At 35.5% G+C, this 23,059-nt stretch overlaps 1 protein-coding gene across 2 annotated transcripts in view; it reads left to right on the forward strand.

Moving 5' to 3' along the window:
- The window catches only part of LOC134747125 (helicostatins), an 83,079-nt gene that overhangs the window by 26,365 nt on the left and 33,655 nt on the right, over positions 1–23,059 (forward strand). Inside the window, exon 1 of one of the 2 annotated variants that reach the window (XM_063681705.1) lies at positions 8,036–8,090. The exons of the other annotated variant lie outside the window; for it this stretch is intronic. The gene's annotated coding sequence lies outside the window, so the exon portion shown is untranslated. Of the gene's footprint in view, positions 1–8,035; positions 8,091–23,059 lie in introns of those variants that run through there. 2 annotated transcript variants of the gene reach the window in all.

The following is a 23,059-nucleotide window of genomic DNA, read 5'->3' on the forward strand; positions in this document are numbered from 1 at the left end:
AACTATTCCGACTGTAGCATAATTAAGGCGGTTCCCTGAGCTAGAAGGCGAAAAATCTCCTTATATGATCATGTTTTCCTAAGAGGCGTTGATATTCGTAGACGTGGAAAAAATATATGTAGTTCTTGACTATATTATCTTTAATATCATAGCTTACAATACACAAAACACTTCGCTCGATACAATTAATTCCCAAAGTAACCTCTAACTCGGACTTTTAATCCAACTTTACTCGGTTATTTATTATGTGATACTATAAACAAAAAAAGAAGAAAAAACAATCTTAACTTAAATAGTAATTTCATAGCTTTTGAATTTCGATATTGTAAGGTAACGTTTTTAAAATAAATAAAAATCAACAAAATTCGATCAAAATTGACGCTTGGCGCGCATGATCTATCCCGTTCTTTATTGCGAAATATTACAGTGATAGCGGCAAACCGACGGAACGGCCTTAAATAGGTTTTATATTTCAAGTTTACTACGCACCTAGTTACAGTACAATCCCGTAGAGTGCTAACGTGGTTATGTTCTTATTAAGATATTACAATATTATACAAAAAAAAACACTATGAAGTTTCAGATTTAACACCTGTAGGTAGGCTGTACTTAATTGTTTGAAGTTAGGAACACTTACCACAGCGCTGTTTTTAACGAACTTCGCTATTACTCGTAACTGCGTGGTGAGAACTTAAATTAATATTTAGTAATCCCTTGGTACATGGTACATATTAAGGTTTTGAAATTTGGCTCGAAGGACCCTTGTCCAAGCGTTGCACAAACATTTTAGCAAAAACATTGCTTAATGACGGTTCTTTGACAATTAAACCTTGAAAATGGTTTCCAGTCAGGGTCAGTGGTTAAATTGATGTAAATTTTGCAAACAATAAATTGATAAAGCGGAAACTGTTACAAACGTAGTTATGCTCAAAAATTAATTGTGGTTTTACGTCCTTACCGATCATATTGGTGTGATATCAGATATAAAATTCTACTATGTACTTGATTTTAACACTATAACTGCTAGGCTAACTTGACTGTAAGAGACTTAATTATTTTAATAGGTAATGAAACAATTGGTGCCTTAATTTACGAGTATCTTTATTAAGCGAATAAAACAACAATTAAAGGCCAACTTAACACAGTAAATTAACCTAAAAATATAATACAAAAATGTACACAAATCTCATGAAGTCTCTAGTGTAAACAACTCCCTACATCCAGCCGAGCTTAACACAACAAACCTTCAGTACTCCACCACTGCTTTACACCTGTTGAAGGAAACCAACAACTTACAATTAACCCTAATGGTTCGTGACACAGCTCTAATTCGCTTGCTAGCCGGCTGAACTGCAAAATTGTAAAGACGAATAGTGTTCTCAAGCGAAAGCATACTTTGCTTGGTTAGTTTTAGGTTGGAAATAGGATGTAGATGCGTTTTGTTGAGAGAGGAGAAGAACTGTTGGCACATACATTAAAGTCAAGCGGTTTCTAGTTGCTGCCTTTTAGCCTTTTACGGTGGAGCGTCGATTTTTTAAATAAATAAACCTAATAGAGAGTTTAAATCTTCTCGGGGCAGAGGTGTAGGGTTAGAGCCGGCGTAGCTTTTTCATAAGCGCATTATAATATGCCTATTTGAATAATAATAAATAAGGAAGATAAAGAATTCTCTATCTTTCTTTATCTTTAATATGTATTACTTATTCAAAACTGAATGAAGAGTTAAAGTTATTACTACTGTTATTATAACAAGGAAAAGAGAACTTATTCAACTTATGCAGGATTGGACTTGGTAAATAAATAGAATAAATTTACTTTGAACAGTGACCGGTGTAAGGGTAAATTTTATTAATTAGTAAGGGTACTCTTTAAATCTGATTATGATTAATCTAGTTTAACTTAGGAAAAGGGTTCGTATTCCAGAGTATGCATAAACACAGATATAGTAGATTGTTAATCAAGGGATGAAAGGCCCTCATTTCTGCCCAGCCAAGCCTGCTAGTTTAGCCCTCGAACGCAGTGAGAGCGCCAATAGTCCGAGGCTGAAATGATGCCTTGATGACTGTACATGTACAAGTAAGTGTACCTACAGGTAACATTTCCAGCTAGTTTTTCTCTTTCCTAAATATTGTCTCAGACAAATACTTACCCAACATTTTTAAACTCACTCCTCTTGAAAGAGCACTGCAGCCTAACACATAACCGCGCTAACAAATGAAATTCCATCGGGCTTAAGTAAAAAATCCTATTTCACTGCATTCTAACACTGTTATTCCGATTCCATGCGGCTTGCAGGCGACTAGACGTTTCAGGCAGGACACGTAATCACACTACCCCCACCACAACCTCAACCATATAATATTTAGGACAGCGAAACATGTGGTCTAGTGGTATACCACGGGGTCCCGTGGTAGACCACGGAGACAACGCCGTCTTCGAAGCGTAGGAGGAAGATATAAAAAAACTTAATTATACGCGATTAAGTCCCGTTTTAGTAAGTAACAATGTTTATAAATCGTTAAAGTTTAAATCAGTGTTTCATAACCACATCATCAAGGTTGCCGGTTTTTATACACCAACAACTAAATACTCGCGAAAGCAAAACCTTTTTGGAAGTTTAGCTCAATTATTTATTAAGAAATGTAACATTTAAGTCATAAGCACGGTAAATACATTCTCTTAAATTATTTTTAAATTACACCCAACCAAAACAGACTTGAAAGTACTATCAATGAGACCATCACTTGACGCGAGAAGTATAGCTAATTAGCTATCGATAAAATTAAATAAAATTGGAATCAATTGGAATCTGTTACTGTATCTAAACGGACAATGTAAAAAATTACATCTTTTGTTAAATTTCTCTTTCTCCATCTTTCACGTTGAGTTCATGATGAGTTTTTCGAGAACACACGTAAAAATTTTCAATGTTTATTTGTGAAAGCGAAGGGCTAAATCCAAATTATTTATTTCCGCAAGCACATAAACAATTAAGTACCAAGAAACAATAGATGACGAAATATCATATATTATAGCTTCAATACGTAAATATTTCACACAATAATAAGGGCAAAACAGCAAACCCAAATTGGAACCATCGCTCGCTTTCGCCAAGCTTTCAGAACGCAACGACAACCGACGGGAATTTCCGTCCCGGACTTCCGTTTAAACTTGGCGGTGTTTTCCGCCTTCACCCGATAGCTTCTGTGACCCTGACAAAGGAAATAATGGGAACGGCTTATGTTTGCAATGCATCGTCGGTGCAGCGTTTAATAGTACATTTCAATGCAAGTGTGGAAAGTGCTTTATTAATATATACGAGTTCCGAGAAAAAATCACAATAAAACAAATATATATTATACATAACATATTACAAAAAAAAATATATATATAATTATTAATTATGCCCTTGCAATAGAAATATCAGGCGGGTCAGTGAACGAAAATCCTTGTGGTAGGAGTCTTTTCGTTAGTAGAATTCTGAGTTTTTTTATTAGCCTACTTTAGTGTCCCATGTCTCACTGCTGGGCAAAGCCCCTCGTTTTCTCCACTCGATCCTGTCATTGCCCCACCATTTTGGGTGGTCTGAGTTGTGGGACTAAAACTAGTTTATGTACCTACCTATTACATTTTTACTTACTATGTTAGTAGGTATACGAATCAGCTTCAAGCAGACAAGCTTTCAACCAGTCCGTAGGTGACCACAATATTTTTTCAGTTTTCACTCACCGCCTCAGTTAAACGGTAACGGTATACACAGTGGCTAAAAAATAAGTGCATTCCCGTTGCCAGGGAGGTTTTGGGATGAGCAACTGTTACTATTGGACCAACCCCGAAAAAGCGAAAAAAAATTGGCTGTTTCATACATTTAGGCTGGTCCATTTTCAATGGGAGGGTAATTTTTTTTTTCGCGATTTCGTGGTTGGCCCCATAGTAAAAGTTGCTCCCAAAACCTCCCTGGCAACGGGAACGCGCTTATTTTTTAGCCAGCCTGTATAAGTACGAGTAAGTATGTAAGTATATTGTCGCCTAGCACCCATCAAGCTTTGCTTAGTTTGGGGCTAGGTTGATTTGTGTAAGATGTCCACTAATATTTATTTATTTAAAATATAACAGCAAAAGCTAGTCTGCCAAAAAGGTTAAGTAAGGACGCTACGCACAAAGAATACATTAACCTACCTGTTTCTATCTCACGCGCATAGTTATATTACTGTCCCACTCGCACAGTGCCATTGACCGCCGGCATCATGGGCGATGGGCGGGACAGCTATATTAATTAAATGCGTGCGATAAAATTACCTGCGGCCGTAGCACGGTCGCATTTTTATCACCTGTCACCATGTCTGTCACGTTCTAACAAGTATGTAAGTGCGAAAGTGACAGGTATAGTGACAGGCGATAAAAACCATGCTGCCACCGTTAAAAAGGTACCAAAGAAGACCTTCGAAAATTCTTTGCAGACGACTTAATTTCTTCGCTTGTTTGTACCAAAAGCGTTCGGAAAAAGAGTCGATATGAATAAAACTACTTTAGCCTAAACGAAACAAAATGGTGGTGCAAATGTCTGGTTAATAGAGTAACGACGAGGTGATGGGACATCTGACTGAGCCAGATTAACCCGCACCCAAAAGAATTGATGTTAATATCCTATCAAAGACTAGTCAGTAAACAAAGACAGCTATTTTCTACTTTATAAACTAATTAATTAATATTAAACATATTCATATGAAGATCAAGATACGGACGTAAAGGCCAGTGACGATATCTTATTTGTTTAGCCTTACGTTACGTATCCGTCAGTAGACGGATATTAGTTTATGATTAAATTGTTTTTACAATAAGGAACAAGTTTTCATTTACCGCTGTAAATAGTTAGCCGGCTACTACTTCAATTTAAATGTATGATTTTAATTTCATGGTATCATACACACGTGTTTATAATAGAACTTCCACACTGTTACTCTACGCTTGTGCAGAGTTAGCTTGGTCCATCTCTAGCAGTATGCAACGAAAGTAACACTGTTAAGGTTTTATTGTATAATCGTCTCTGATCCCAGTGATACGTCGTTTATCGCTGGGTTTTGCAAGCTGGGATTACCTCGCCTACAGTACTTACGTTAACTATTATTTATACCGACCCCAAACTCATAGAAATATGTCACCAAGAAAGCTTGTATTAGGACAAATGTGAAACATGAAAATGGTTGCGAGTTTTAGCATATAACTTTACTGTGATACGTTTTAATAATAATTTAAAGAAAAGGATATTAAACTTGGTGTTTCTATTTTTCACTTGACTACAAAAATTGTATAGGTATGCAAAAAGTTATGTTGACGCGGCGAGAAAAACCTTGTCTTGTCTTGGCGGGGGCTAGCCGTGCCCCAGGTGTGAACTAAATAAGACTATTGAACTTAAAATCTAAATCTAACACAAAAAAACTAATCATAAAAAACAGAGCAATATGAATTCGTTGGGCGGTTTTTTAGGAAAACAAAATTGGTAATAATATTTAAAAAAACAGGCGAAATGCCACATAGGCGGTGCCGTGGGAACAGCTTAGTGTAATGTAATTATATTTTTGTCCTTTTTTCAAAGCCTGTGTACGATTTCTTTAATTTTTCGAATCCCGAAAATAACAAGTCAAGAGAAATAAATAAAGTTTTGTGCTTTAATAACCGTAAAATAAACAGGAATATTATTTTAGATAATTTAGTCGTACCTACGTAATTACCACTTTTTGCCGATGGGGGTAGCGGCGCAGGCGGCGCGGCCCCTGCCCGGAGGCTGTGGGCTCTAATTCTACTAATTCTAAGGCAATAGAGTATTGGGAGATGTTTTTATTTATTTGCAGTACAGCATAAAAATTATGTTATGCAGCCTACATTTACTCTCAGACGAAGCATGAGAATGAAAATTTAATTTTACTAATAAAAATTCGCTGAATAAAACGAGACACGCAATAGTAAAACGCACGTTATATATTTTTTAATTTGCCGTCTCAGTATCCTTCTGGGAATCAATTTCTAATATTACAAGTAAAGAGTTTTCGTGTTTTCTGAATCAGCGAGTTGCAAGTAATGAAATACGAGTAGGTATTGCGGTCCATATTACAAAGAAATGCACGAAGTTATTTTAAAATAAAACATTATACGTGGTCAGTTTGTATCTTTATGGGTATAATACAGTGTGTAAATTCAATACGGGCGAATATTTAAACGGTGGTTAGCACCTACGAAGTATATTGAGATTTTTGCTTAGAAATAAAATGAAAATATTAACCATACAAAATAATTAGTAATGTCACAAGTAGTAAAGTCATATCATGTCTACATTGCTGCTCGGCAAATTTTCAAAAATTAATACAGGGTCATAATCAGGCATCGTAAACTGCGAACGAAATCCATTAAAATGACGTACTTTGACTTGACTAAGTAACAACCCTAGTACTTCAATGCCTGATAGTACGATGCCTGGTCATAATTAAGTGTAAGTTAAAAAAAGCTTCTGTCGAGTACCCTGTTTAGGCAACGAAGCTTGCTGAGTTGCCTATGTGAGGTACGAGATTGAAAAGCTTGATTATATCACTATTGTATACAATACTTTTTCTACGAATCATCTAAAATAATACTTTTTTTACTATAAAACCCAAATAATTAATGAAAATGGGTATTACAAAAATGTAGTACAAAAGACATCAACGCGCGACTATTGTTGCCCGTTTAGTCTTTTCTATGGAAGCGCGGCGGCACGTGATTGGTCTTTTTTTTATAGTTGACTATTACAGCGTATCGAAATGAATAATATAGTTGAGTTGGGAGCCCATACATGAAAAGTACGCAATTATAGTTTGGTATTTGAAATCTTAATTCAAACATTACAGTCGACGAGTAGATTTATACTATTTATTTAGTTACATACATAGTTATACGACTACATAAACTTCGCTGCGGCGTATCTCGCCTTAAACCTACCACCCACTTGGATACAGGCAGACCAATATATTGTGACCTCCGATTACAGATATTTAATGAAAATCTAGGGGTCAAAATACAAGGACCGAACTAGTTTTGTAGATAAATAGTAAGTTCATTATTTATCGCATCTCGCAAACAATAAAAAAGGGTCGAACAGCAGAAAGCGGTTTGCTTTCCAAAAGCGTTTCGAATATTGTGTACCTAAGTAATTAAAGTTGTTCGCCGGTCCGGCGATTCAAATACCATACGCCTGACCTGACTTTAGGAAATGGGATAGAACTTTATTTACATACAAGATATATACAGCGGTATTACGTACTTAAACGAAATTAATAACTAGCTTAAATCTAAAATAGGCCCTTGAGGCATTGTACCAAGGATGTTGGCGGCATTTCCCCGCTGTATCGCAATGCTTATATGTTGTGCGAGGAAGCCGCCAGCTCTTCGGTCGCCAGTTAGGCCAGGATTACACTTGTAAGTTTTACTTACGTAAGTAGGGACACAGCTACACTACAGAATGAGATATGAATATCGTTATCTCATTCTAGCAAATAGCTTTGTCCCTACTTACGTAAGTAAAACTTAAAGTGTAATCCTGGCCTTACGTCAGCCAGGCGCTTCGCGATTTCTGCAAACAACTTGTGCGCGCTGGGCGCGCACAAGTTGTTTGCAGCGCGCGCACCCCATGGACCTAGAGTTTCAACTCCAAATTAAGAAATTGACTTTTTTATTTAAAGTGATAAAACTTACATTTTTTATTTTAGAAAAGTTTAAGCACTGTGGGCTATTTATTTGGAAAGGCTTTACCATATCCCTAACATACATCTTTCGATACTGTAGTTCACAATTGTATATTACAGGGTAAACAAATGTTTAAGTAGGTAAATAAGACTGTTGTTTAGTTGTTTGCACTAAGTACTATTACAACATTTTTTTCTAAGCAATTAGCACGAATGTGCACTTATACTTAGGAATAATAAATTAATAATAAATCGTGTAACCGTGTATTAAATCAAAATATCTTGTTTGTTTCAGGTAATGTCAGTGATCCTTGAACACTAATACTGCTGTTGTCTTCCTACCACCTGCAGCCGATACATCAAAGTTATACCTACGTAAGTACCATAACGATACAATCAAACAGGTACCTTAAACTATTGCAAAAGTGGACCTTTCTACAACCAGACCCAAATGGTGACAACTTTTTTTACGTTTCAATTTTATGCAGGTAAAACAAAATAATAATGTATATTGCCAAAATCTATAATCCGCCATGTGTACCTACATCATGGTATTGAGGCATGCAAAACGCTTGAATACTGGAGAGCTACGGCGAGAATCGAAATATACCATATTTTAAGCAAATAAAGAATATTTATTTATTTATGAAGAAAGTTCATCGATATCCCTCTTGCCTCAAGTGAATTGAACGCAGATAGACAGTTTTCAATGTTCGCGTTAGCTCCTTTATAGGAATATTAATTTAGGTATTTAGGTACAAACCGTACAAACCAAAAGTCAAAACATGAAATCAGGAAGCGCTAGCACTATAGACAAGAACTTTGATATTAAAATCGTTTGTAAATTCGTAATCAATGTTTAGAAGTTGTTATTTGTTCCGCTTTGAGTATATAGTGTCGTGTTTTAATAAGATAAGTTCAGAATGTTCGTTAAAACTTCACTCTTTGAATCAATTTGCAACAGCACATAATTTTCTACTAAATAGTGATTTCAAATTACGACTTTTATCGACGACAGCAAACGATATTTAATCTTCTATTTCATTTACTTTTAAAAGATCGCAATGTAGATTCTTATAAATTGACATTAATGTAATTTGTATGTAATCATATGTTGTGAAATAAATATATCTAATCTAATCTAATCTAATATAAAGCCAATCACATAATTTTATCCTTTTTTTTTTCATTTTCTCTATTTCCTTGAGGTTTTATTTATCGAAAAATATTGCGTTCCCGGTTTTTCAACCCCTATCGCTTCTATTAAAAAAAACTCAAACGTCCCGCTACAAAAAAGGAGTATGTTACTAGTAAAATATTATCCGATACGCCCTTTTTTAAAGAAAAAACAGCATTGTTGAAAGCTGTCAACGGTTTTAATTACTAGCTAAAAGGTTAAAAAGTTCTACTTAGTTAAGGAGAAATAATATGAGGAGTATTCTCAGATTGAGGGGTATTCTGCACAGTAAGTTGAGTAAAGGATCTCTATAATCGAAAATAAATTTGACTTTAATGTAAAAAGGAGGAAAATGTTACATTAATAATCATTACAGAAAAAATTACTTATACTTCAAAAACTCGAACACGTAATTGAAATAAATTTGGAGGTAAAGGTTACGCGCATCTGCTTAATATGTGCCATTTTCAACCAAAAGGGTACTTATTGTCGCTTGTCAGTAAGGCGCTATTTCCATATAGCATCAATTAGAAATCAACCTTATCAACAAGCGACAATGTGGTACCTTTTGGTTGAAACGTCACATATATTCATAAACACAACACCCATTTTGACTTGATACGCAATATAGCTGGGGAGCCAGCGATGCTAAATGTGTAGTTACTTGAGCGTCGTAGAAATCTATTGGAATCGAAAAATTAGATAGTAAAAAGAAAAACAGGTTATATAAAGTTTTCTTTTTCAGCAGGAAAGCGTCTACAGGTTTTGTTAAATATCGGGGGGTTAGTGGAGGGTAAAAAAAATCGTTAAGTAGATTGTGGAGTTGGTCGTTTTGGTCTAAGTAAATGCTATATTTTTTTATAACTTAATATGACACATTTGTACGCATTTCCTTAATCTGATGACCACAAGTTCGACGCTCGATTTTCACATTGTAACCGTCAGATTAAGGAAATGCGTACAAATAATTGTTAGATATAGCAATAGCTCAATTATAGCAATAATTTGGACCAAAATAAGCAAATCCACATTCTGCTTCACGATTTGTTGACCCCCCCCCCCACTAACCCTCCACCAACCAACGGCTCAACATAGACGGCTAAACGAGTTCGAGTAACTACAAAAATCTCCTCTTGGGCTCCCTAACCAATAAGTACGTAATGTTCCCCGTGAGATACGTTTATGGAAGCATCTGTATTTAAGGACATTTATGCTATTTTAAGTTCTTTGTTCATCCCATGTATGTTTTCTGTGTTGTCTCCTTAATAAATAATAATAATAAGCCCGCAGGGCAGCTTGTGGCGAGCTGTTGGGGAGTGACGACCCCACGGACCCGAGTGCTCCAGAGAGTCGGTCAGGGTCTCCGTCTCTGGCGTGTCTTCGTCGGTCGGAGTGGACCCCAAGGGTACCCGCAGGACTCTCAGCTCTGGCTTGCCTTCATTGGCCGTCCAGAGGGGAGTCGTAAGAGCTATATGCTCCAGGGGTGGACGTGTTAAAGGGCATAACGCCGCGAGTAACTTCGGAGAAAGCGCAGCACACCTCTCGACACCCCTGAGCCGCTCACGCCGGTGTTGCGCCTGGCCGTCTTTACGATGGCGCATCAGGTGCCCATCTTGCGAGTGGCAAGTCACCGCCTGCCTCGATAGCACTGTATAGCACAATGCTATGGCAGGTGTCCGGAACTTTTAGCAATAGCCCAGTATTATATTCCACCTAAATTTAAGCCATAGACCAGGACTCTTTCCACTTTTCTATAATAGCTCCCAATGCCTGCTGAAACCGGTTTACGGGTATCTATTTATGTACCCGTGAATGGGTTCCAGCAGGCGTTCTACATGACATCAAAACTCTCCAAACGGCCTCTTTGTGTTGGATCTATATCCCCACGCACGCCTTATAAATGACCGGGCCTGAAAACCCGAGAGTTTGTAACGGAGATACAAATAATAATAATAATAATAACGTGGAAAAGTGACACGGCCGGGCGAAACTTGCGACGGAAGATTTGGCCGTCGCGCGGGTTGTTAACCTTCTGAAAATATACTTCTATTTAAAATATTGCTAGTAGATCGCTCGGCTATATCACTAACTAATTTACTTAAATTATACTGCTGTATACAGGTTTTTTATACTACGTCGGTGGCAAACAAACATACGGCCCGGTAGCCTATGTACGCCTGCAACTCCAGAAGAGTTACATGCGCGTTGCCGATCCTAACACCGCACCCTCGTTGAGCTCTAGCAACCTTACTCAACGGCAGGAACACAACACTATGAGTAGGGTCTAATGTTATTAGTGTTTAGAGCGTTGTGTTACAATATAAACTAAAAATAAATTTAAATTACGTGATTTTTGTCTTTTTAGCCAACTTATAACCTTTAGGTATTGGTTGGAGACTGCCCATGCTAATGTAGTCTAGTTTTCGTGTGAGTTTTTTCATTGCTTTTGCCCTTGATTATAACGTAAAAAATCAATATGAAAACTACGTTTCGCGATCTACACTACACGATCATCCCGTTCGGTCTAGGCAAAGATAGATATAACTCCGTAATAGATGGATACAGTCTAAGGAAAAAACGTGCCTCGAAAATCAAGAAAATTTGATTCTCGTTCAGAGAGCGCTACTAGCTTTGGCCTACTGTCGTATAGATGGCGTTGACGGTTTCGTTTGTTATTTAACAATTTTAACGCATATCAGTGAAAGAACATGGGTCAAAATCATAAAAATAATTAATGCAAATAAAAAAAATCATTTATACCTATACATATTTAAATACATTTTATCGTATTTTTATAAATCTTCATTTTTAATTTTAAAGTGTGTCGACAGATGGCAGTGAATTTACTGGGGTTACAAAATTTACTATGACAGTACCGCTCTAGTATAAGTTACTCTATGGTCTAGGTATTATGTTGTGACGTAGCTATTGGCAATTAAGGTTGTTGTGTTTATAAGATTTGAATTGATTTTGATTTATAGAAATTGCGGAAATTTTGAGATTGTTCTACTTGGACATTGCTATAACAATGCAATAATATGCTAACATGTAGTTCGAGAGCGAGAGTAGCCTAAGGAACTTCTCGATGACAAAACACTCATATAGTTTAGGCTTATTAAAAAGGTTACGAAAAGTAGACTAAAAATAAGAAAAAGGACAGTCGGCAAAAAGAACAGTCAGCAATAAAAGTGTGTCACAAAAAATATTCGAGAGTAACTTGTTTTATTCTACTGTTACTGAACAAAGTTGTTTGCCAGACTAAATCACCTACCTAACCTACAACCTAATCTAAATGCTTACACCATATTTATGAACTTTAGCTGTCCGTCAATGCAAGGCACGGTTGATAATATCTAAATTTACTTTTAATTAATATTCATTTATAATACATCCCGACGTTTTGAACCCTTTACAGCGTCAAGCGTCAGTGGTCAACCACGAACGCTGTAAAGGGTTCAAAACGTCGGGATGTATTATAAATTCAATATACGCGATATAATCCGTTTTCATAGTTTTATTTCATGAGTAACTATCGCGGTAACCGAAGACAATAATATTCAAGAGCAAAGAAAAGGGGGACGATTCATACTCCATGGAAAATTCGTATGAAAATTTACATAATCTACATATTTAAAATCCTAGCATATAAATGTATCTAACGTACCTACTGTTCAATTTCAACTAAAGCAATTTCCTAAATACGTTCATTAATAACGAATGTAATTTCAATTCGGCTCTAAGTACCCAATGTTCCATTATCACCATCCAAATCAAAACCCGGAGGCGAGTTTATATGATATGTATATATATATATATATATATATATATATATATATATATATATATATATATATATATATATATATATATGAGTGGGGGAAAATGTGGGTAGTAGGATTAATAAGAACTCAATATCGCATTCATAGAATATGAACACGCCTCCGGGTTTAACGCGAGAGGAACGCTAAAAGATTAATATCGAATCAATGTAACATTTTCGAAATCAATTGATCAAACGTATCAAAGACAATATTAATGAGTGATGTTATAATTAAATTATTACCAATTCAAATGTGAAGGTTTTTCAATCCAATAATAAGAATAAATCATTGTAATAAAATTTTCACTTCTTTTCCCTTAGGGAATGTATTTTGTAGGGAAGTCATTTGGCACTTTAAAGAGTATTTATAAGATGTGAATAACATTCACGTGTGCTTTTAAAGTACCTAGCGATATTTTATTCATAAGTTTATTTTTCTTTAAGTGACTAGCTGTATATTCTGGACCCGGGTATGTCCTTAAACTACGTCCAAAAGAGAGGTATGGGCCTGTGAATGTCATCTCTCTTTGTGTGGTAGGGCACAAAACAGCGTATGTCATGTCATTCCAGATCTAGAGCAGAGCCTTACAGAAAACCGCAGCCAATAACACTAGACCCACAATGGTAAATTCTCATGAGTGCTTGAAAATGGGGACAGATAGGTTCATCGAACTTCGTTTTGTGCAAAATAAACTTAATTTTAGTACCTATATTTTTAATGCTTCTACCTCCAACATGACTAAATGATGCGTTTTTCTCTTGTTTTATGTTTATTTTTGTACAATAAAGAGTTTTACTACTACTACTACTACCTATTACCAAAGATAGATATAACTCCGTAATAGATAGATACAGTCTAAGGAAAAAACGTGCCTCGAAAATCAGGAAAATGTGATTCTCGTTCAGAGGGCGCTACTAGTTTTGGCCTACAGTCGAATAGATGGCGTTGACGGTTTCGTTTGTTATTTAACAATTTTAACGCATGTCAGTGAAAGAACATGGGTCAAAATCATAAAAATAATTAATGCAAATAAAAAAAATCATTTATCTATATTTAAATACATTCTATCGTATTTTTATAAATCTTCATTTTTAGTTTTAAAGTGTGTCGACAGATGGCAGTGAATTTACTGGGGTTACAAAATTTACTATGACAGTACCGCTCTAGTATAAGTTACTCTATGCTATTACTCACTAGTCTCACAAGTTTATTAAATATATCAATTTTAATTATTTTATTTAATGTTTATTTATGGTGCTTAAGTTACGGGGTTAATTATAGGAATGCCCAATACGATATCAGCTTTGGCCATAGTATGGTCACTTTTGGGTCAGCTGCATTCGAGGGAAGCCAGTGCTGTCAAACTGGTGTATCTTGACAGTCAGATGAACTTTTGGAGTAATAACAGTTGAAGTCGTACACACATTACGTGACAATTTCCTAGCAATGCGACGTGATTTCACAGTATTTGCGGTTGACAGGCGGGAAATGTACATAAACGAATGTTTACCTCAAAAGTTGAGGTGCACGTTAAAATACGAGTGTAATTTTGTACATAATACAAGATAAATAGAATAGTTGTAAGCAACTTTGAAATCGCAAAAAAAGATCGGGTACCTATTCCACACTAAAGTTAAATTCGACAATTGTATCGAGACTAAGTTTTTAGGATTCCGTACCCAAAGGGTAAAACGGGACCCTATTACTTAGACTCCGCTGTCTGTCCGTCTGTATCTCATGAACCGTGACTAGCTATCACAGTTGAAATTTTCACAGATGATGTATTTCTATTGCTGCTATAACAAAAAATACTAAAAACAGAATAAAATAAATATTGAAGTGTAAAAACGGCAATAATGTTAATATAACTAATTACCTATTTTTGTATTTATGCCATACGATAACATAATAATTTTAAAGACGTCAAATTCCTACCGTTGCAACATGACAACAGCCCGCGCAGCATGGTTCCCCTATCACTAAGTCCGTCACTTTCGCACTCACATACTTGTTAGAACGTGACATGCATGGTGATAAGCGTGTGATAAGCGTACCGTGCTACGACCCGTATAGAAATCGCCAATCAAAATTTTAATAATATAGGGATGGCGTAAATTTTCATTCGCATTTGTCATCCAGGGGGCCGATTTTTGAATGTCGACCGCACGATTTCGTGTATTTCGTTCAATAATATATTTTTGTGTCGTTTCTGAGTTGCTTTTAATATAGTATTTAACTCAGAAACGACACAAAAAACCCGGCCCAGTGCGAGTCGGACTCGCGCACGAAGAGTTCCGTACCATTACGCAAAAAAAAACACGTTTGTAGTGGGATACAACAACGCACTGGGCCGGGTTCTTTGTGTCGTTTCTGAGTTACTATATTAAAAGTTGATCATAGCAATTAGTACCGTTGCGTAGATATAATCTTGTATCACCTAAAAATATAGCCAAAGTAAAGAAATAAAACTAAGTTCCGTGAGTATCCTTTTTAAAAAGGGTTCCTACTTGTTATTCCGGCTAAAATGATCTCGCTACTTATATATTTGTTTAGGCCAGATCCTTTAAGGCGATCGTTAGGTATCCATCTTGACATTTTCTACGAGGATTCAGATAAGTTGAGGATGATATCTTAAAAAAGATATTTTTATCAAAAATGAGAAAAATATAAACCACAGTTTTCTTTTTTCGCTTCGGTTTTAAGCGGATACTTGTTTTCACAGCGAACAATATATATTCGATTTTTAGGGTCCTGTAATAGGGATTGGTCTTGCGTAATATGTAGGTATATATTAAGACTATTAAGGTATATTTAGGTACGGTATGTAATAATAATGATAATGAAGACATTTGTCGGGCATGCCGCCGTCCCGGAGAGTCACTCAGGCATATCATTTCCGGTTGTTCTCATCTTGCTAACGGCGAGTACTTGCACAGACATAATCTCGTAGCCAGGATTATTCACCAGCAGCTTGCTCTTCTATACGGCCTTGTGGACTGCGAAGTACCGTACTACAAGTATTTACCTGTGCCAGTTCTCGAGAATGGTCGTGCCACGCTCTATTGGGATCGATCTATCATCACTGACAGGACTATTGTAGCCAATAAGCCTGACATTGTGATAATAGATCGATCGCAGCGCCGGGCCGTGCTCGTCGACATCACCATCCCCCATGATGAGAATCTCGTGAAAGCCGAGAAGGACAAGTCCAGTAAGTACCTAGACTTGGCTCACGAGATAACAGCCATGTGGGATGTTGATTCGACGATCATTGTCCCGATAGTCGTTTCAGCGAACGGTCTCATAGCGAAGAGTCTCGACCAACACCTTGAGAGACTCTCGCTAGGTGGTTGGATCAAGGGTCAGATGCAGAAGGCGGTGATCTTGGACACGGCGCGGATAGTCCGCCGGTTCCTCTCTCTGCGGCCCTGACCACCGGCAGCTTGGGCCCTGCCCCGCTGCTGGCGGCACCCTAGGTTAGGTTTTTTATAATTTGTTTATATGTATTTTGTATTGTTTTGTAAGTGTTTTTATATTTTACTTTTATATGCATATTATAAAAAACCTAACATAAGAAAAAGAATAAATAAAGAGAATGATAATATAATAAACTCCCGTGAAAGTTATCTGAACTAGATAAAAACGTGTGAATTTTGTATAATTGTTACGTTCATTAATTGTTAAATAAATTGGTTAGTTGTTGTGTTGTTAATACGCTACGTCTTACGTCTGCGAACAACTTGCGAACGCGAAGCGAAGCGGTGCGGCGCGGCGCCTTAGTAAAATGTTCATATTACCTATATGATATCTCTTCTGCTCATTATCTTGCATACCTTGCAAAAGACACCATACAATGTACCATACTTTATAACATTAGCTATCTGTAAGGAAATCAACCCGCAATTCGTTGGCATATAAATTATAAAAGAAACTCTTTCACATCACGGTTACGAATACATTTTAGTCTTTATTACCGAGGGACATGCTTCTAAATCGTTCACACGTACTGGTCCATATTACTATGCAATGTATGCGATTGACATTTTGCCTTGAGAGTGTGCTGACATGGGTTATGAGGAACATGTCAATTTAGGACCTTCACCTTTAAATAAGAATGGAGAATGATTAGGATTGGTTCTTTTTACGTAAAATGTAGTCTAGATTTCTTTGAGCTGTCAATTTTCAAAAAGGGGACTTACGAGATTTTTGTGAACAAGTATTAATACTATTTTATATTTTAATTTATATTCAAAAAGCGTGAAATTATAGTCTTATAAGTTTATAAAGAGATGAAATACTAGCCACTTACGCATACTAGTACTCACAAATATATTTTACAAGAATATACCTAGTAAACAATTCATTAGTTTTTGAATGTCACTTACCGTTGTTATGAATAGTATAATGTTGTTATATTCCGTCACTTGTTCAGTCAAATAGAGCTCTAAGTATCACCTACCTATTATGACCACAAAACGTGCAATTTACTAGTAAATTTACAACAGCACTTAAAGTAGGTATTGGTCATCAGATAGGCAATATTTACAACAGATCCCGTCATAGATAAGTTCTTTCTGTTTATTGCTGTTTTTGTGGTGATATTTACGCTTAAAATTACGCGGGTACATTTGCTATTTGTTAAAATATCATTTGATATTTACTAGGTACTTATTAGCTTTTCGGTGGAGGAAGTCTGCATACATCTGCCAAGAAATTGTTTATTGCAACTACAGAAAAATCTTTATTGACTTTTGTTAAATTAATAAATTTAAAATGCCATTGAAATATTTTTATACAAATATTGCTCGTGTAATAAAAGGATCCAAGTAATACCAGCAACACCTGCATGATCATATTTCCCAAAATATTAATTATTTAGCTATTACCGACTAAAGCGACGTAATCATACGCGAACACAAAGCACAACATAAATTCTAAGAGCCAATTGAAAATCAGTTTGATTATGGAACTTGCTGCGCGAGAAAAAAAAACAATTTAACAACTTTTTAATAATAACATTTCGTGAATAGAGGAATTTCAATGATAAGTAGGTAAACTAGGTAATCTTACCGTAGATATAGAATGTCTTACCCTCTATGTATATGTATGCTAATGCTGTTGTACCATTTTAATTAAGTGAACGGAATAAATAATTCATCTCCCAATTTCCTCAGACAATAATGGCCCTAAATAAAAGCCTCCAAACGTTAATTAGTTATTACGCGCAAATGACAGGAGAGCCAATTTGAAAATTAATTATATGTATATTCTCATAATTGGGTTTTGCTGTGCAATGTCTGGATAACCTACAGCGAAAAATGAAAATCGAAATTTCGTTATCTACCTCTATCACTTGCATATTCGAGCGATAGATAGATAACAAAATTTCGATTTTCGTTTTTCGCAGTAGGGCCTCTGATAGCATTTTTTTCCATCATGCATTACAGCCGTAGGTAATCCAGTGGAAAACTCATTCAATTGTTTACATCGTTTACATTTGTTGTTAAAAGACATGATGCGGAACTAAATTATACAAATAAATAATTAAAAATCTTCCAGCGCTGCCCCCTGTACTCATATCAAGGGCCACCAGAAGATCTGCTGCTTAGATCAGCACCCTGAACGTTGATTTTTAATATAAATATTAAAGAATAATGTTAATATAACTAATTGCCTATTTTTGTATTTATGCCATACGATAACATAATAATTTTAAAGACGTCAAATTCCTACCGTTGCCACATGACAACAGGTATGGAAAACGCCACTCAAAATTGTAATAATATAGGGATGGCGTGAATCTTCATTCGTATTTGTCATCCAGATACAGTAAAAATGTATCTGATCATGGGGCCGATTTTTGAATGTCGACCGCACGATTTCGTGTATTTCGTTCAATACTAGGCATTTAAATTCTACTAAAAGAAATGAAAACGAGTGGTCAATACCACTTGATTCCCAATTTCTATCATTTGTATTCCAAAAATAGCATTTCGCCTTTTTCGCGGATTTTCGAGTAACGAAATCGAGCGCTCGAAATTCAAAAATTGGCCCCTGATCAGATACATTTTTACTTTTTGGCTGGCGTTTTCCTATAGTTGATTGTCATCTGGGCTATTGGAATTTTTTATTCGGTCGTTCAGCTTGTCACACAAATAAACTTAAAATTAAAAATATTAATTATAAACAAAGATAGATATAACTCCGTAATAGATGGATACAGTCTAAGGAAAAAACGTGCCTCGAAAATCACGAAAATTTGACTCTCGATCAGATGGCGCCACTAGTTTTGGCCTACACTCGTATAGAGGGCGTTGACGGTTTCATTTGTTATTTAACAATTTTACCGCATATCAGTGAAAGAACATGGGTCAAAATCATAAAAATAATTAATGCAGATAAAAAAAATCATTTATCTATATTTAAATACATTTTATCGTATTTTTATAAATCTTCATTTTTAGTTTTAAAGTGTGTCGACAGATGGCAGTGAATTTACTGGGGTTACAAAATTTACTATGACAGTACCGCTCTAGTATAAGTTACTCTATGATTATAAACCAGTAACTTAACCCGTAGCAGTAGCACAGCTAAAACCGGTTTATGGATTACAAATATGTACATACAAATACAGATGCAGAAGATACAGACACAGATACAAATTCTTTATTTCTGAAATAGAAAAATAACAGTGCTACGTGCTACATTTATGCTGACTCCCACACTATTAGGCATAGCCTGTCCTGTGGGAGAAATAATTAGGTTTACAGTAAAAACAATGATATAGTATATACATACTATCGGTTAGTTACAGCAATGAGGTTTTTTAAAAAAGAGAGAGATTTTTTATTTAGTTAAACAAAAAATTATAGAAAATAATGGTGGGAAATGGAATTTAAGTCTAAATTACTTGTAATTACAGTTTACATACAAAAAGAAGAAAAGAAAGAGATGACAAATATTAAGCCAAACATAAATTATCTTTTTGCCATTAGTAATAAAAATAATTCTTCATTAAATAAAATATAATAAGTAATAATAATAACACCTGACGGAAATGTGTGCATGTGAGTATGTGTGTGAGCGTGGTGTGTGTGTGTGTGTGTGGTTATTGTGGGTGAGTTTAGTTAATATGGTATCCTTATGAGATTTTCTGTCTACATATGATAGAATGTTCTTCATATGATTCATGTTCTTTGATAAGTTTTTTTTACCTTGAAAATGGAGTGTTCTTTAAATTCATGTAACCTAAATTGTCGATTGTAAATTCAGGGGTTTATATAAAAAGAGAGAAAAATTGGGTGCAAAGGTAGTTTTAACCGCTGTACCGGGAATTTTAAAAATACGATTTAGGTTTTACTGAGCTTAAACATATTTGTGACGTGAGCAAACAGAATAAATAATGCCCAGTGAAATTTTAAAATAATTACTAGCTTTGGGACCAGCCACGTAATTTGTTACATTTTTTAAATCGACAAGCAAAGCTCCTAATTTCATTAAAGTACAGCGTAGGCAACCCTCGCACGGCAATAATCCCGATAGGGATGATGACACGTGTTGAATTTTATAATTTATATAATCTAGTAAAGTGGGTAGAAAATTACTAATTAATCACAACAAAGTGGAAAAAAAATCATTTAACAATTTAAAAATCGGACCATTAATTACCGTACATTATTTATTTATTTACTTAGTACATTATTAACAAAGATAGATATAACTCCGTAATAGATGGATACAGTCTAAGGAAAAAACGTGCCTCGAAAATCAAGAAAATTTGATTCTCGTTCAGAGGGCGCTACTAGCTTTGGCCTACAGTCGTATAGATGGCGTTGACGGTTTCGTTTGTTATTTAACAATTTTAACGCATATCAGTGAAAGAACATGGGTCAAAATCATAAAAACAAATAATGCAAATAAAAAAAAATCATTTATCCATATTTAAATACATTTTATCGTATTTTTATAAATCTTTATTTTTAGTTTTAAAGTGTGTCGACAGATGGCAGTAAATTTACTGGGGTTACAAAATTTACTATGACAGTACCGCTCTAGTATAAGTATAAGTATCTAGTATAAGTATGATTATTAAACATTCTATATATCCATAGACACCAAAACTTGGTCGAATTAATTTGTTTTATAAAAACTATGTATTTTTTAAAGCTAAACGTATAAACCTAGAATATATTATGCTGAAGCGATCGACATCAAAATCAGTAATTGTTTAAGATTTAGTTAGTGGAAACCGTTTCCTCCCGAAATGGAAATTTCATCAAAAAAGTACCTATTATCAGTCGCGAGCTGCAACGCTCTCTATCGCACGATTGGGGGTGTCGTCATGAGCACAAGAGCAAACGGTCCCCTAGAGTAGAAAATGTAATGCTACATGCGATTTCATATCCTTTGGGCCTCGATCTTGACCATCCATACTTAAGAATAATTATTATAAATGCGAAAGTGTGTCTGTCTGTCTGTCTGTCACCTCTTCACGCTTAAACCGCTGAACCGATTTAGTTGAAATTTGGTACAGAGATAGTTTGAACCCCGGGGAAGGACATAGGGTCATTTTTATCCCAGAGGTCATCCTTAAAGGGGGTGAAAAGGGGGGTGGAAGTTTGTATGGGAAATCGATAAAAAGCGATTGGATAAAAAATAAGCTACCCAAATTCCTAATTCTACGCAGACGAAGTCGCGGGCAAAAGCTAATGTCTTAATAAAAAAAACCTTTTTATACAGAAATTTATTTCAGTTGTATATTTATATTTAGAATTTATTTACCATTTACCATGCCTATTTAGGTAAACGCGAGGGATACTAAATTACTTACATACATACTAAATATTTAAATTGTGTGGGAATACAATATATTTGGCCTAAATATGCAAAGTAAAACTCCCAAATATGTTGAGACACGAAAAATGTAGGTACACAAAAAGCCACCTAATTAGCAAAGTACAGTCAAACTCATTTTGTTTAAATACATATACAGGTCAAAAACTTTTTAGTATGAGTTCAGGTTATGCCACTTTCCTGAAGACATCATAAAATAAATGGACTTTTTACTGGACCCTTATATACATGTTCCAACCTTCCACTTCTTCTGTAGATATATTACCAAAAATACTATTATTTTCGTAGTCGACATCTAATAGCGTTAAGTAGCGGAATTATCAGTACTTCTACTCGACAAGCTTCCGTATACTTTTTTTTTATACCACATGGCAATGAGCATACGGCCCGCCTGATGGTAATGAGTCACTATGGAGGCTATGGACGCCTGCAACTCTAGAGGTGTTCAGTACATGCGCGTTGCCGACCTTTTAAAAACTCTGACTCACTTTTACTCTGTAATACCGACTTCAGCCGTCTGATGAGAATCGTACTTTAGGGAAGTATTCCGGTACATTATATATGTAGATAGGTAATATATCGGTAGAAAGAAACGTACCTCAAAAGCATAGTAAAACATTGGTAGGCATCACGGATATCAATCAGACATTAATACTTTTTGTTACTTTAGATCCTTTATTTATTAACAACGAACAATAAACAACAAGTAGATTATTCAAAATTAAAGTAATATAACCTTATATACACCAACTAAGCATAAAACACCTTACCATTAATAGAGTTAGACCAATATAAGTCTGCAGCGATTTTGATAGCCCACTGTGTAAGTGTTCTTTTAAACGTCAAACTTCTATCATCATGAAATTATGATGTATAAATAACACTGTCACCGTCTGTGCTGTCAAAATCATTGAGGAGTTATCTTGGTTTTACTATACTTCATATATCTGCTCCAATGCCGAGTGATTGAAGATGTTAACTTTTTTGAGATTGGTGGATGTAATTATATATTATCCCAGCCGCTGTGAGAGGCTGCAAACTTAATTTATAAGCTGGTAAATGTAGGCATGTAGACGATACAATTTATGTAGCATATACAGAGCGACATCGTCACTCAGTGACAAAGCTCTTTCAATAAGGAAATAAAAAACAAAATCTGCTCCAAGATACTCATTGGTATTATATGAGCCAGGCATCGAATAATATTTCAATTTTCGTTTAAGAAATATTTCAATTTTGGAGCAAATTCTGGAGTCAAATAGGCACATTTTCCGGTAATTATGTCGCTGAGTGTACATAGGAAACAGCACTTTCGGTAATGGGTGTAACTTAAGCTGAGCACACACGTATATACGCTTCGTTTGAGAAATACCTATATTACGTTAGCTACGCCCACTGATTTCAGCTTTTTGCCTCGACATTTAAATATACATATTGTACTCGGTCTTTGAACTGTAAAGTTAGTTATTCTTTGGTAGGGGTTAAACATTTTT

The sequence above is a fragment of the Cydia strobilella genome, chromosome 14, assembly GCF_947568885.1.
Source record: "Cydia strobilella chromosome 14, ilCydStro3.1, whole genome shotgun sequence".
Taxonomy (NCBI): domain Eukaryota; kingdom Metazoa; phylum Arthropoda; class Insecta; order Lepidoptera; family Tortricidae; genus Cydia; species Cydia strobilella.